This window comes from Cuculus canorus, chromosome 3, assembly GCF_017976375.1.
Source record: "Cuculus canorus isolate bCucCan1 chromosome 3, bCucCan1.pri, whole genome shotgun sequence".
In the NCBI taxonomy this organism is placed as follows: domain Eukaryota; kingdom Metazoa; phylum Chordata; class Aves; order Cuculiformes; family Cuculidae; genus Cuculus; species Cuculus canorus.
The window spans coordinates 116,838,072-116,851,413 of record NC_071403.1 but is presented as its reverse complement, the minus strand read 5'-3'; the positions used below and the strand labels follow the sequence as shown (position 1 = coordinate 116,851,413).

Genomic DNA, 13,342 nt, shown 5'->3' with positions numbered 1-13,342 from the left:
TGGCAACACTGAGCACCAAAATCACAGAATCACAGAATCACAAGGTTGGAAAGGACCCATTGGATCATCGAGTCCAACCATTCCTGACACTCCCTAAACCATGTCCCTAAGCACTTCATCCACCCGTTCCTTAAACACCTCCAGGGAAGGTGACTCGACCCCCTCCCTGGGCAGCTGTTCCAGTGCCCAATGACTCTTACTGTGAAGAATTTTTTTCTGATATCCAACCTGAACCTCCCCTGACGGAGCTTCAGGCCATTCCCTCTTGTCCTGTCCCCTGTCACTTGGGAGAAGAGCCCAGCTCCCTCCTCTCCACAACCTCCTTTCAGGTAGTTGTAGAGAGTAATAAGGTCTCCCCTCAGCCTCCTCTTCTCCCGAATCACGTCATCATCTGGATCAGAAGTGACTGTAGCCATGAATAAAGGTGTATCCCATCCAAACTACTTTTTCCCAGCCTTTACCACATCCATCTTGCATCTTCCCACGGGTTTATTTTCCAATGGCTACATGTAGGCATAGGCTAAGTAAATAGATTTGCTCATCCTATTCCTCATTGGAAATTCAAACACAAAGAGTGCATTCCCCAAAGACTTCATAAATAACTAAGGCAGGTCAAAAAGTGAGTCCATCTTCAGACCTACCTCGCTCACCCCACGAGGGGAAACAACCCCTTGCTGCTTCTTCCACTCTGGGGTCTGCCGAGGGGTGCTCGATTCATAGCATAAGCCTATTTTTTACAAGAACTGGCAAGACTAGAGAGCTCAGGGGGGCTTCAAAGTGGACACACTCTGCGTTTGCAGTTTACGTTGCCATTCAGTGAGAAAGAAACACAAGTCAGTCATTTTCAAATGAAGCCATCAAATCACAGAGCTTGTGTTTTATGTGCTTCCACAAACAGCTGTGATTCCACAAAGGACTCATTTCTTGGTGAGGGGTTTCGAGAGGCAGGCTTTGAGTGTTATATTTTGTTTTCTGTTTCTGGTGTTGTATAATAGGCAGAAAATAGTGAAGTGTAACTATTCTGCTTGCCATGGACAAGATCTTAGAAGTTATATCATCCACAGGGTCGCCTCTTCTTGCTTGAAGCAGATACTCCAAAATGTGTGGCAAGTTGTTATTTTTTGACAATTTTGTGGGTTTGAGTCTTGCATTTTTTTTTTGTTAAACAGAGATAACAGTCTATTAGAAGCTAAAACTTGGAAGCCCCTCAGAGCACTATTCTGTAGATAAATGAAATATATGGAAAAAGTAGGTTTATTTATGTAAAAGATTTATTTTGATAGAATGTTTGCTCTTATCTTTCAAAAGAGAAAAGATGCATTTTAGTCCATAGCAAGGATTTGTATTGTTGATTCAAAAAAAAGGCAGCTCCAGTTCGGTTAAGCTGGTATAACTTGGTCAAAGAGCTGGTCTGGGGTCTAGCATCAAATATCCCGAATGCCCATTTCACAGACTGATCTCAGAAGAATAGAACCTGTAAATGAGATATCTTGAAGGCAATTTCTTTTAAGCCAGTAAAAAATTATCAAACCTATGAAGCAGCTTAAAATATTTTTTTGAAGAAGAGGGGGACAAAAAGAAATCAGGAAAAAAGTTTGGATTATCTTTTCACAAAGTATGCTTCCCTGCTTGTTTCTTAATACTCAAATTCAAATTCAAGCCATCTCATTTCTGGCATTTAAACAGAAGAGCTTACCCAGCTTTGTGTTCCTCCTGCGGCCAGTGGATGGAGAGAAGGTTCCAAATCATGATGTAGCTTCTGAATAGTCCCCTGGAAGAACCTTTTTTCACTGACTTTTGTGGGTCTAAATGCACAGGCTTTGGATACACAGGATGGATCAAGGTTGCAGAAGTCATAGGTCAAACTCGTTTTGAAATTGCCAGTATTCTAGATCAAAATAAGTAGAAATTGTTCCTCAAAAACCTGTTAGCCTTTGAGCTCATGCAGACTTTACTAGAAGAAAAAAACAACTGAGAGCTCAAGCCCACGATCGGGAGGTTAACAAGTTATCATCTCTGACAGTGTCACCAGTCATGTGTTGTTAATATCATTCCACCTCTCCACAAATTCAGTTATGCTAATGAGGACACGCATCCATCAGGCATGAAAATGAGGACATTCTTTCTCCTTAACGTGATTTTTATCTTCCTTTCAACCTTACAGTTGCAGCTATACCCAGCCAGTAGCTACCTTGCAAATAGAGCTTAAACAAAACATTAGACATATATCATCCATCAAAGAGTTTAAATAAACTGCAGTCAGGTTGCCAGGTGACAAGTACGCACACGTAGATGTATATAAGCTCTCTATATAATAAAAGAAAGTTATGCCAACTTCATTTTTGATCTCTCAGACTGCATAGTAATGATGATGAAAAATTATTTTGAAAGTACATTTAGTTCCTTAATATTCATGGATGGTAACCCTGCTGGACCGCTAGGGTTTTTTTCTCTTTTTCTGGGAGTCTGATGGAGGGAGTATCTTTCTGACATTTATGAGGCAATTTTTCTTTTCCTCACTTAAAAGCTGTCTTCCATGCAGGATTGACCATGCCAAAACACACACCTGATTTATGTGGTGGATTTGTTACAGCACAATTGACACTGCACATAGTCGTAAATGATGCAAGAAACCCATTAATATCTCTAAGTCAGCATTCAGAGCTGTTTATTTAGATGTAGCCAAAGCCATGAGGTGTCTGGATAGATCCCAGCCCGGACAATGAGTTCAGCCATAATTCTGCCAAAGTCAAACTCCTACTTTGCTTCCAGGTGCTTGTCTACCACAGAAATTACTTAACACCTAAGCAGTCATTCTGTAACGTCATGAGAATGTCCCAGTTTCTTTAGCCCTTGTCTGCAGAGTGTGGATGGCACCAGTTTAGTCCATCAAAGCCGTGGAGTGAGACTTTCCACTGTGCTCATTTCACTGGACTGGTGTGTAACTACATTCAGAAGAAAATAAATCTATCTAAAATAATAAGTTAGCTCAACAACCTTTAATCCAGCAGAGCATGCTGGCATCACCTATTCATATAATAAATACATCTGTAATAAATAAATGTCTAAAGGAGGCTTCGTGGCAATAGAATCACATTAACAGGGGTCAGGGTTTTACATCGATGCCTATTAGAGCCCTCTCCAAAGCAGTAGGCTGTTTTTCAGGTCTACTGTGGAGGTTTTGCTTTCTTATACAAGCAAATGCGGTTCACCTCAAGGGAAAAGAAAACAGACCGTTTGATCGTTCGCAGTAAGCCTGTGCACCACACTGCTAATCATGAAGGGCTCAGGGAAACGCACCAGGTAGAAGGCACCACAATCTTATCCAGAAGACCTTTCCCCGGAGCTGACTCTGGGGACCAAATCCTTCAGAGAACAATAAAACAGAGAGGGGAAAAAAGCAAAACCGAATTGCACAAAGATTAATTAAATAAAAGGCATCCTTCCAAAAAAACTGTAACAACTCTGTGAAATGTGTTTTCAACACCACAATACTCCTCCTCTGTTTTGTTTCACAGCAAAACCATTGCATGTAAGTGTTGCCTTTGAAATGCCAGAGAAAGACACTGATGAATGTTACACAGCAGACCAGAGGCTGCCAAAACTAACAGATTTCTGTTTAGAGACCCTAAGAGTGAAATCCCTGTGAAGTAGCAGAGCTTGAAGAGTAATTAGCCACAACCATAACAAAACAGTGAGCTACTCGCCACTCAAATCTCTGTGACTCCTCCGTTGTTCTAACTGACATGAATCTTGCAGGATGCTGAAAACGGACTGTCTGTGAAAAGAATTGCTTCACATAAAACCAAACAAATGAATAAGATGCAAAAAAGGTTGTTTGGTGTGATATACAAAAAAATTGTCAACAACGGTGGCACCGCTTTACGTGTTCCCACCCTTTAGGGATTTAAGGCAAAATCAATCTAAATAGAATCCCACTCGTTGTGGTAGAGACAAACCCAGGGCTAACTGTGGCCCAGCAGTTATCTTCTCATCACCAAGGATTAACTCAAAGGCTTTTTCCTATGTTCTCATTAGCTGCAAAAAAAAAAAAAGAAATTTTTTTTATACATTGCTTAGTGAAATTTTTGCTATTAGATTTCTATTTTTGACCTTGAAAAGGAAACAATCAACAAAAGTCCAGTTTGCATATCAAATAAACTGGCATTCCATTTGCTGTGCTTTTTGCATCTGCTGTGTGCAAAATGGCAGAGTGGTAAGTGCCGGTAGCTGGTTTTCAGGGGTGAGCACACGTTGGCTGTGATCACTAATGTTACACTTCCAACAAGGAAAAACCCAGAACTACCTTTCTGCTTCCTCAAGGACAAAGATCGTCACAATAGAAGGGCATGAAAGGAGAAACCTCACCTCCACAAATTAATATTAATTAATCATTAAAAAGTAGGCATTTCTTATTTCTGTACTTCTGCACTGTTTTACTGATCATTTTCTCTATAAAGTTGCATGTAAACTAATAAACAACTACTCTTCACTTTCCAAATAACCGATTGTTTAAAAATATACTAAAATAAAAAACTAATAAATCTGAATTTTAGACCCTATAGAAATGTGAATTGAGTAAAGTCCACATTGAATAAAGTAATAGGGATCATATGCTTTGATATGGAAAACCATTATTTTCCCCAGAACTTCACAAGAGAACACCTTTAAATTTTGTAGAAACCCAGTGTGAGATTCCTAACGCTCATACAGAGTCTTTACCTAGGACTTCTAAGGGAGACACCTTAAGAATCATAAAAATAGCCAGATCTAGTTACGTTGTCATAGACTTTTTCTAGAGATGAAAATCTAACAGCAGGGCAGTATTTTATTGAGTGTAGTCTACTTTTTACTGTCCATATTTTGGCCAATTGCCATTTTGACTACATTGGCCACCCTTTTGACAATTTTTTCTGTAATTTCAACACATCAAGAGAGTAAACTTGGAAAAATGCCTTTCCCACCAAAACTACCCACAAATTGCAGAATCAACACTGAACTATTTTGTAGTGATTATTCCAGCGACAGGATTTGAACTTAACATCCTCTGATCCAATGGACTGAGATAATTTATTCACTCTTTATGAAAATAAAACCCAGCAATGTCCAAAGGAATTACCCTCTTTTGTAGGCTGAAATGATTATATAAAATGGTTTCCCTGTCAGCTGCAGGAACAGTAGTCCTTTTGACATCACCATTTTTTCTAATGCTGTCAAACATCAGGCTAAATGGAAATATTAGGATTCAGCATTATAACCTCAGATTTGCTGACTTATAAGTGTCAGTATTACTGTACGATTTAGTTAAAGCACTAATTTCTTTCTGAATTGTTATTCTGGTTTATATAGCACTTATTTGTATACTGTGACCGCTACAATAAAATGCATAAAAATCCAAGTTTCAGAAAAGTCTGGTTCCAGGTCATTTTGAAGAGGAAAAAAAGAGTTTTGTGAGCTATCTAAAGAAGTTTGGCACTTGGCATAGTTACACAAACTTCTGAAATTTGACCGATAAATCCTGTCACTCTTTTTAGAACTGATTTTGACATTCCAAGGCTTTGCCACCCCAGATGCACATGGGGAGGCCCTTGCTCCCTTAAAAAACGTATGGAGCCTTTATCATTAAATGAGCAACATCTGGAGCCCTTGCTGACCCATTAGCACAGGGTTTATCAGTGGTAATAATTATGGAAATTATTGAGCACAGGTGTGTGACCTAGACAACACGGTGGCGAAGTATATCCATCTCCTTCATGTTACAGCTCCTATTTTACCAAAACAAGTACATATTCCACTCCTCCTTAACTTCAGAAAGCCTCTTGCTGAAAACAGCAAGTGCATGAACTGGACCCTTCCTGTCGATAATTCCCTTTTCAGCTGCCTTTAATCAGTAGCTGCGTTATCCCATTAATCTTCACTGTGAGAAAAGAGCCATCCAACCTTCCAATTCACAACTCATTTCCTCTGGATCCCAGTAGACCACCAGTCCTTCCAGGAGCTTCTTCCTCCAAATTCTCTTGATAATTTCTCATAGCAACTTTTTCCTGTTGTAGTGTACTAGACAGCAAGGAATAGCTCCAGCAGGACTGAAGAGAACAGCAGTAACGTCACTGGGAAGACATGAGTTACTGGGTTGTTCAAAAACATTTCTGAATCTCCAGTAAAGATGAATTTAAGCCGTAACAGGAACAAAACCTATTTTTATAGGAAGATGCAATCAGCATCTGTAGAGTCTTGAACTTGTTGATCTAACTGTAAAACACAGGAGCAAGGATGTAATTATTATTTAAATCTAAGGAGCAACACAAGCTTCAGATAAATAAATAGCTGAAGAAAATGCTGATAGATTACTTGGATATAATCTCTATGTAAATTCAGGTAGCAAATTCAAACAAACAACTTATTAAACTTTGGAGCGGAACGATGTTGAAATGAGGGGAGTGGAATACAAATGATTTCTACCTCCACTCATGAGATTCTAATTTTATTAACAGCGCTCTCTGATGGGACTGTCTATGGCAGCTGTGGCCATGGTAGTGTCTCTTTCGAGCCTTTTCTGTGCTCCTTCACTCAAATGCACAGCTTTTACAGTCATCAGCCAACACCCCCATGAAGCCAAGAAAGGAGAGAGCTGATGGCAAGAAAGAAATCTCCCCATTTTTTTCACACTGTTTTGCCACCCACTTGTCCTATGCGATTGCAGAGTGCCTCTTATCATTAGATATAAATTCTGGTCATATTTTGCAGTAAATATTTCAAGACCTCTTCTACAGAAAGCGAAGCTGAGACATGATTGGTGCTGTGATATGTAACAGAAATGAGATATATATATCATATATATATATATATATAACAGACATGATTCTGTTAGTTAGGTAATTAAATTTCTAACCTCTTTCTGAAACCTTTCCCTTGCAGTTCTCAATTATCTAGCCAGAGGACACCTGGAAGTGATAATTAGGTGTTAAACACTAGCCCTGTTCCTGCAGATAGCCCTTCTGCCAGCCATTTAACACCTACTTCTGTGCTAAAGCTATGAATGAGGCGGTTTTCAACAGCATTTGAATGCTAATAAATTATCAAACAGTGGAGTTTCAGTTCTGAGGCCGTGGGCAGTGATGTCCCTGACCTGCTGCCACCAAAACCATCTCGTCTAGGGAAGGATGGGACAGGCTTGTAGGTGAAGTTGCTGTATTTCTACAGCTGCAGAGGCACACCTGGACAAATCAAGGGTGACTGTCCCAGACTTCCAAAATCCTCTTTTTGAAGGAAAAAAGCTAATTTATTTGTGGAATTAAAGCTTGAGATGGACCTCTTGTGTGTCCAGAGTTTTATACTACCAGATGAGGTTACCCCATGCAGATATAGCCGTCTAGACAGGTAAATTCCACTTGTTCTTTTCTCTCATTATTAAATGCTCAAGTACTTCTTGCTTAAATCCTTCCTGAAGCAATACTAAGCCAGAAATGGTACCCGCCAGCCACTAAAATGATGTCAAGAGTTATAATTCTTCTAGAATATGTATGTTACATTCACCTCATTAGAATATGGCAAATAAATTGTCCACTAGAAATAATCTTTATGAGGATTTACAGTTTAAATCGAGAGCACCAAAAGTATTTCAGTGTCTGAGCTCCTATGTGACTGCTGGCACACATTTTGGAGGTAGGAACAGAGTGGACATAAAGATGTCATGTTGAAATTGACCAGCTGTGCCAGAGACACCAAGTCTGGAAATCAGCACTTTATGCTTCTTTGCCTATGTTGTTTGTACCTAGGTAGAATATACTACAGAAGACACATGTCCTCTACAGGTATTTGGTGCCAACATCTCTGGCAGGATGAGAAATGGGCTCAGCTGGGCTAAAGTATGATTATCAGTGGCTAGATGGATACATAACCACATGCACATAGCTTTGCAAATGATTTCCTGACAAGTGCTTGCTCTGTTCTGAAGCTGTTTTTTCACTCAACGATGGTATCAATCAGGGATCACCACGATGCTGCAAAACAGCTTCATGGCAGGTAAAACTCTAAAAAGGAAGAGACAAAGGTAAGGGTCAAAGTGAGACCTGAGCGCCTAACGGAGGTATCTATTTTTGCCTTAAGCATTTCCTACTTCGCTTTTGTGTGCTGCCTCAGGAGGCTGCAGGCTTCAGCAGGTCATGCTTACCTTTTACATGCCAACCTCATGTTGAGTACTTGATGCACTGGGACTGGATGGGAGGGAGGCAACTTGCTTTATTGTCACCTCTGTGATGCTGCGCTGTGAATTGGTGGCTGAAACAGTGCTGATATTGCGTCAGTATTTTTACTATTCATGAACTAAGCTTGCACAGCACCAAGGCTTTCTCTCTGCCCCCCAAGCAAGTGGGATTGGGCTGCACAAGAGGCTGGGAGGGGGCACGGCTAGTAGAGCTGACACCAACTGACCAAATACTCCATACCATCATGTCATGCTCAGCAACAAAAACTGAGGGAAAGGAGGAGGAGTGAGAGTGGTGTGTCCATGGTTATGAGATTTACCTTCTCAAGTAACTATAAAACATAACAAACCCCTGCTTTCCTCGGCTGGAAACTTAATGAACTTAATGTTCATTAAGTTGAACTTAATTAAGTTAACTTAATGTTGAACTTAATGAAGTTCAACAAAGGCAAGTGTAGGGTTCTGCACTCCTGGAGAAATAACCCCCTGCGCTGATGCAGGTTAAAGGTTGACTGGCTGGAAAGCAGCTCTACGGAGAAGGTCCTGAGAGTCCTGGTAGACAACGAGTTGATGATGAGCCAACAATGTTCATTCCTGGCCAAGAAGGCCAATGGTATCTTGGGGTACGTTTAGAGGAGTGTGACTATCAGGTTGAGGGAGGTTATCCTCCCCTTCTACTCTGCCATAGTGAGGCTGCATCTGGAGTATTGTGTCCAGTTCTGGGCTCCCCAGGTCAAGAAATGCAAGGAACTGCTAGAGAGAGTCCTGCGGATGGCCACAAAAATGATCAGAGGGCTGGAACATCTCTCTCATGAGGAAAGGCTGAGTGACCTGGGTCGGTTTAGCCTGGAGAAGTGAAGACTGAGAGGGAACCCAACTTAGTGAATAATCATTGTCCATTTCGAATGGTTACCCCCAATGTGAAGAATACGATGAGATAAAGGCTTACATGTCTTTCATTCACGTGTTGCGTGAATCCAGCCCTGTCCATGTCTGTTTCCCTTCCAGGTACTGTGTTTTCTCTAAGCTCTTGACCATCTAACAGGGCTAAAAAAGAAACTACAACCAGTATTCTACGCTCACTGCTGTGAACTAGGTGAGAAGTGCTGGCCCTGTTCATTACTGAATTCATTTGGAGATTCCATTTTAATAGCTAGCCCAAGGAGAATTGCTCACTTATCATCTCCTGGAAGAAACTGAGCCAAATGTCATACAAATGTACATTTGTACTCTAAAGCGGCATTGTCTTTGATAACCAAGGTTTTCTGCTGGCAACGAAGCATCTCACATACTGCAAGTCTTCTGTGGAGAAATGAAAACAAGCAGTTAAGGAAAAATCACTTAAGAAAAGATTTCAGCAAAACTGGACCAAATGGTTTAAGGCTCGTCTTTCTCTGTAAATAAAGTTGGGAAGAGAATGAGATGTTTCAGTGAAGTGCTCAGCTTCAGCAAAAGTGAAAGAAAGAAGAAGAATGAAACCAATATATGCACAAGTAGAAAATGTTGAGTAAGGAAATTGTTCTACAAATGCCTTTTTTCCTTTCTTCTCTCCCTCTTGTACATGCATTCCTTAGGAAAAGTGCTGTTTTGTTAATGGCAAAGTGATTTTTCAAGTACTAATATTTATCTATGCCTTAACAGAAGGAAATGTAACCTGTACCATTGCATTGGACTGGTCCAGTCAGTAAGTTTTGTACAAAGGCACTGAATGATTCAGGATTTATACACTCTGACAAAGAAGAACCTTCTCCCGTCCTCTATAAGTAAAGGCTTTAAAATCCATTACATCTGTTCTCCTTTATGTTATACATATTTTGTATCTGCTACACCAATGTAAAAAGACTTCAAAATAAGTATAATGGTTGTCTTATGGCTTCTTGACATTGCCAGATCATTTCATAGACGTTTTATTGAATATTTTATAAAATAGAAGCTGCGAATCTTTATTGCTGTTAAGTTTTAAGAACAGGCATCTACCAGGGCTTGCACAGCTAGGTCTGGCCTCAAGGGACAACAGAGGAGATGACATTTTCCAGCTACAGAGTTTGCGGCATCTTGCATTTTCTATATAAGGAAGACGTAGCAGCTGTACTTGGGTTTATTTCTCATACTTGCACACACCTACAGTGCTACTTAAAGAACAAGCATTTCAAGAACCTGAAAAGGGAAGCCGGAGGCCATCAGCACCACTTTCTATTGTCATTAAATAGCCATCACTCTTTCCAATCTTCTTTCTCTGAATCTGGTACTATAGGAGGTATTTGCAGAAAACGTCTGATTGAATTTCTATTATCATTTTAAAAGATGATAAAGTGGCTGGAGTCATAATAAGTGAAACTGCCAGGGGCTCCAACCCATTGGCAAAAAATGTTAACAACACATGCTCTGCAGATAAAACAAAAACTGAAAAATGTGTTTAAAATAGTGGTGTGCAGCTATTGGAACTCATTTTTTCATAGCTCAACAGAAGAGGAGGATTCAGTGAAAAGTGGCAAAGAGGGTTAGTAAAGTTGCTGATTTATTAGGTCCAAGGAAAAATATACTGATTTAACCTGAACAATGATCTGGACCTTGTATTTTACATCTTTTCTGTATTTTCCACTATTAAAATAATGCCAGTCATTCAGATAAAAAAAAACCTTTAAGTGAAACCCTGCATCAGGTTTGGGGTTGAACTTTGGGTTTTAGTCCAGAGGCTAAAAATATCAACTTTATCTACCAGGGTAGGGTATCAGAAAATATTGCCAGTTTATAATAATTGCTGATTAGAAACCATTACCGTGAAAAGACTGTGAGATTTCCTTCTGTGGGTATATTCATAACCTTCATAGGAAAAGGCACTGAGCAATGTGCTTTACCTCTGGATTCAGCCCTGCTTTGGGTAGGGCATAGGACCAGATGACCTCCACGTCCAAATTCTTCTGTGATCCTATGAATGGTAAAATATAATTTATTAGTTGCTGCTATATACTGAGTTAGAGTCCGAAAGAAATTTCTTAACTTTTCTTTCACTCAGGCTTGCAAAATCCTAATCAAACTTGCTATTCAGAAGTATTGCATTCTCTCATGATTGTTGACATTAGGGACAGGATTTACATGAGTGACTTGTGATTTGGAGTATCTTCTTTTCCAAAAACTTTTAGGGGGGGATTACCTTTAAGAATGGCCAGTGAAGCACTGTGAACTTGAAAGGTGCTCAAATCCCTGACGGTTACAACTAGTCGACAAGTTAAAATGGAGCCACTGCAATTCTCCATGCATGCGCTCTGCCCTATTGCAAATATAATGTGATTTAGTTCTAAATACTCTCTTCCTGACAACCAAGGTGCAGTACCTTGCCCTTTCCATGAGCTAACAGTATGTTCACAGTCAGTGACAGCACCTCAGATGTATTATAGCTTGTCAAGGAACAGTGATGATCTATCTGAGCCTTCTCGTTCTTCTTTCTGAACTTTGACTACCTTCATTATTAGTCTCCTTTACTATTAATCTACCTAAGAAAGCAAGAAAGAGTGACTGAGTAATCACTGAAAGGTGCTAAACTCCCCAGAGCAGTTCTTCAGAAGGCCTAATGAACTTTGAGCATCAGTCAGATTAGCAATTTGGGACACCGGTGGCTCCAGGGTGCAGTTGGGCTCCCCTTGACATCTGTGAAAAGACTCTGGGAACTGGATGATGCCCTAAGTGAACAAGGGCTGTTGTTCTATGGATTGAGTGACATGAAGTATTCCCAAAGGAGTTTTTTTATTAGATTAGAATCAGTTCTTAAATCACTAAACTGTGTGGAAATTTCCCATTCCAGAAGTAAGCAAATATTTGAGAGTATATATATTTTACTTAGCAGCTACCACAGAAAAATATACAAAGTGGGAATCTGTTAAATACAAAACCTAACTGGACATAAAAATGCGCTCCCTTGACAGGTCAGTTTTTTTAATAGTTTCATTAAAGAGAGCACCATTGTTCTATGGAATATTCTGTGGTTTAATCTATAAAATATGCAGCCATTTAATATATCTCAAATAGTTCAGTTTTGCATTGTATTTTAATTTTTTCACCATTGTAAGTTTCTCTGTAAAAGACCTTCACTTTGCTTCAGTGCTCATAAAATGTCTTCTTTGATCAGGTTTATTACTGCTGAGTTAATTGGTATTTATTCAATTCAGACAGGTGACACTGAAGGTATAGTTTATTAATTAAGGGTTGAACAGATCCTTAGGACTGGTTTCTTATAAACTGTAAGTTTAGAGTCACGGTAATGGAGGCCAAAGGGGGTCAAAAAGGTGAAAGCTGAGAGATATTTGTTGAGTTTTGTGAAATCTTATTTGTTTTATTCCTTTTGCCTAACGGACTGATAATGACAGCAAAATAGGAACAGGCTGTGACACACTGAAAGGAAAGGAATTCCCTTAAAGCCAAAAGAACAAGATTCAGAAAAGCCAATATATTTTAACTTCTTGTCTACTACAGTCACCTAATTCAAAACCTGAGCACAAAGAGGAACCTGCAGCTTTGAACACCATAATAACATTATCAACAGAAAGGCCAAAAGAGTAGGTGAATGTGAAATATTTCCCACTTTAGGCCAAGAGACGATGCTCCTCTACCAGACTGTGAATTAGCCAGGCCTTTTTTTGTCTTAAATATAGTTTATTATGTTTAGGGAATTATATATATAAGGGAATTCACGAATATGGAAATATATGTCTACAGTATATATTCGTGTGTATTAAGGACATGCAACACAAATGTTATAGGAATTAGGACTGAGTAGAAGAGCTTGGTTTTATTGTTACCCTGGTTGATTTATCATTTAACATAAGTTCAAACAAATCAGCCTAAGTGCCGCAATTGTTTCTGCAACTCTCTGTGCGTGCTGTCAGCTTACACATTAGCCCAAGGGTGCGAAGGATAGACAACCAGCACATCTCAAAGATGATGGAGGGGACATGACATTATGTGTCTATTCTAGAAATGCCCAATTTCACCTCAGAAATAAAGATTTGCAGTGTAAATGTGCTTCCAACCTGAAAAATCTCTGCCAATATTCAGAGTAGAAGCAAGACAAATGTTTCACATAGTCAGAACAGCTTAAGTTTGAAACAGTGTTTGTAGGACAGACTCCATCTTTTGATT

At 39.6% G+C, this 13,342-nt stretch overlaps 1 long non-coding RNA gene across 1 annotated transcript; it reads right to left on the bottom strand.

Moving 5' to 3' along the window:
• Positions 1-1,347: 1,347 nt before the first annotated feature.
• LOC128851887 (uncharacterized) lies at positions 1,348-11,136 on the bottom strand. The gene is made up of 3 exons (XR_008449419.1): positions 11,065-11,136; positions 1,697-6,252; positions 1,348-1,474 (listed from the first exon to the last, which is right to left on the bottom strand). It is a non-coding gene; the product is annotated as an uncharacterized LOC128851887 (long non-coding RNA).
• Positions 11,137-13,342: the final 2,206 nt, after the last annotated feature.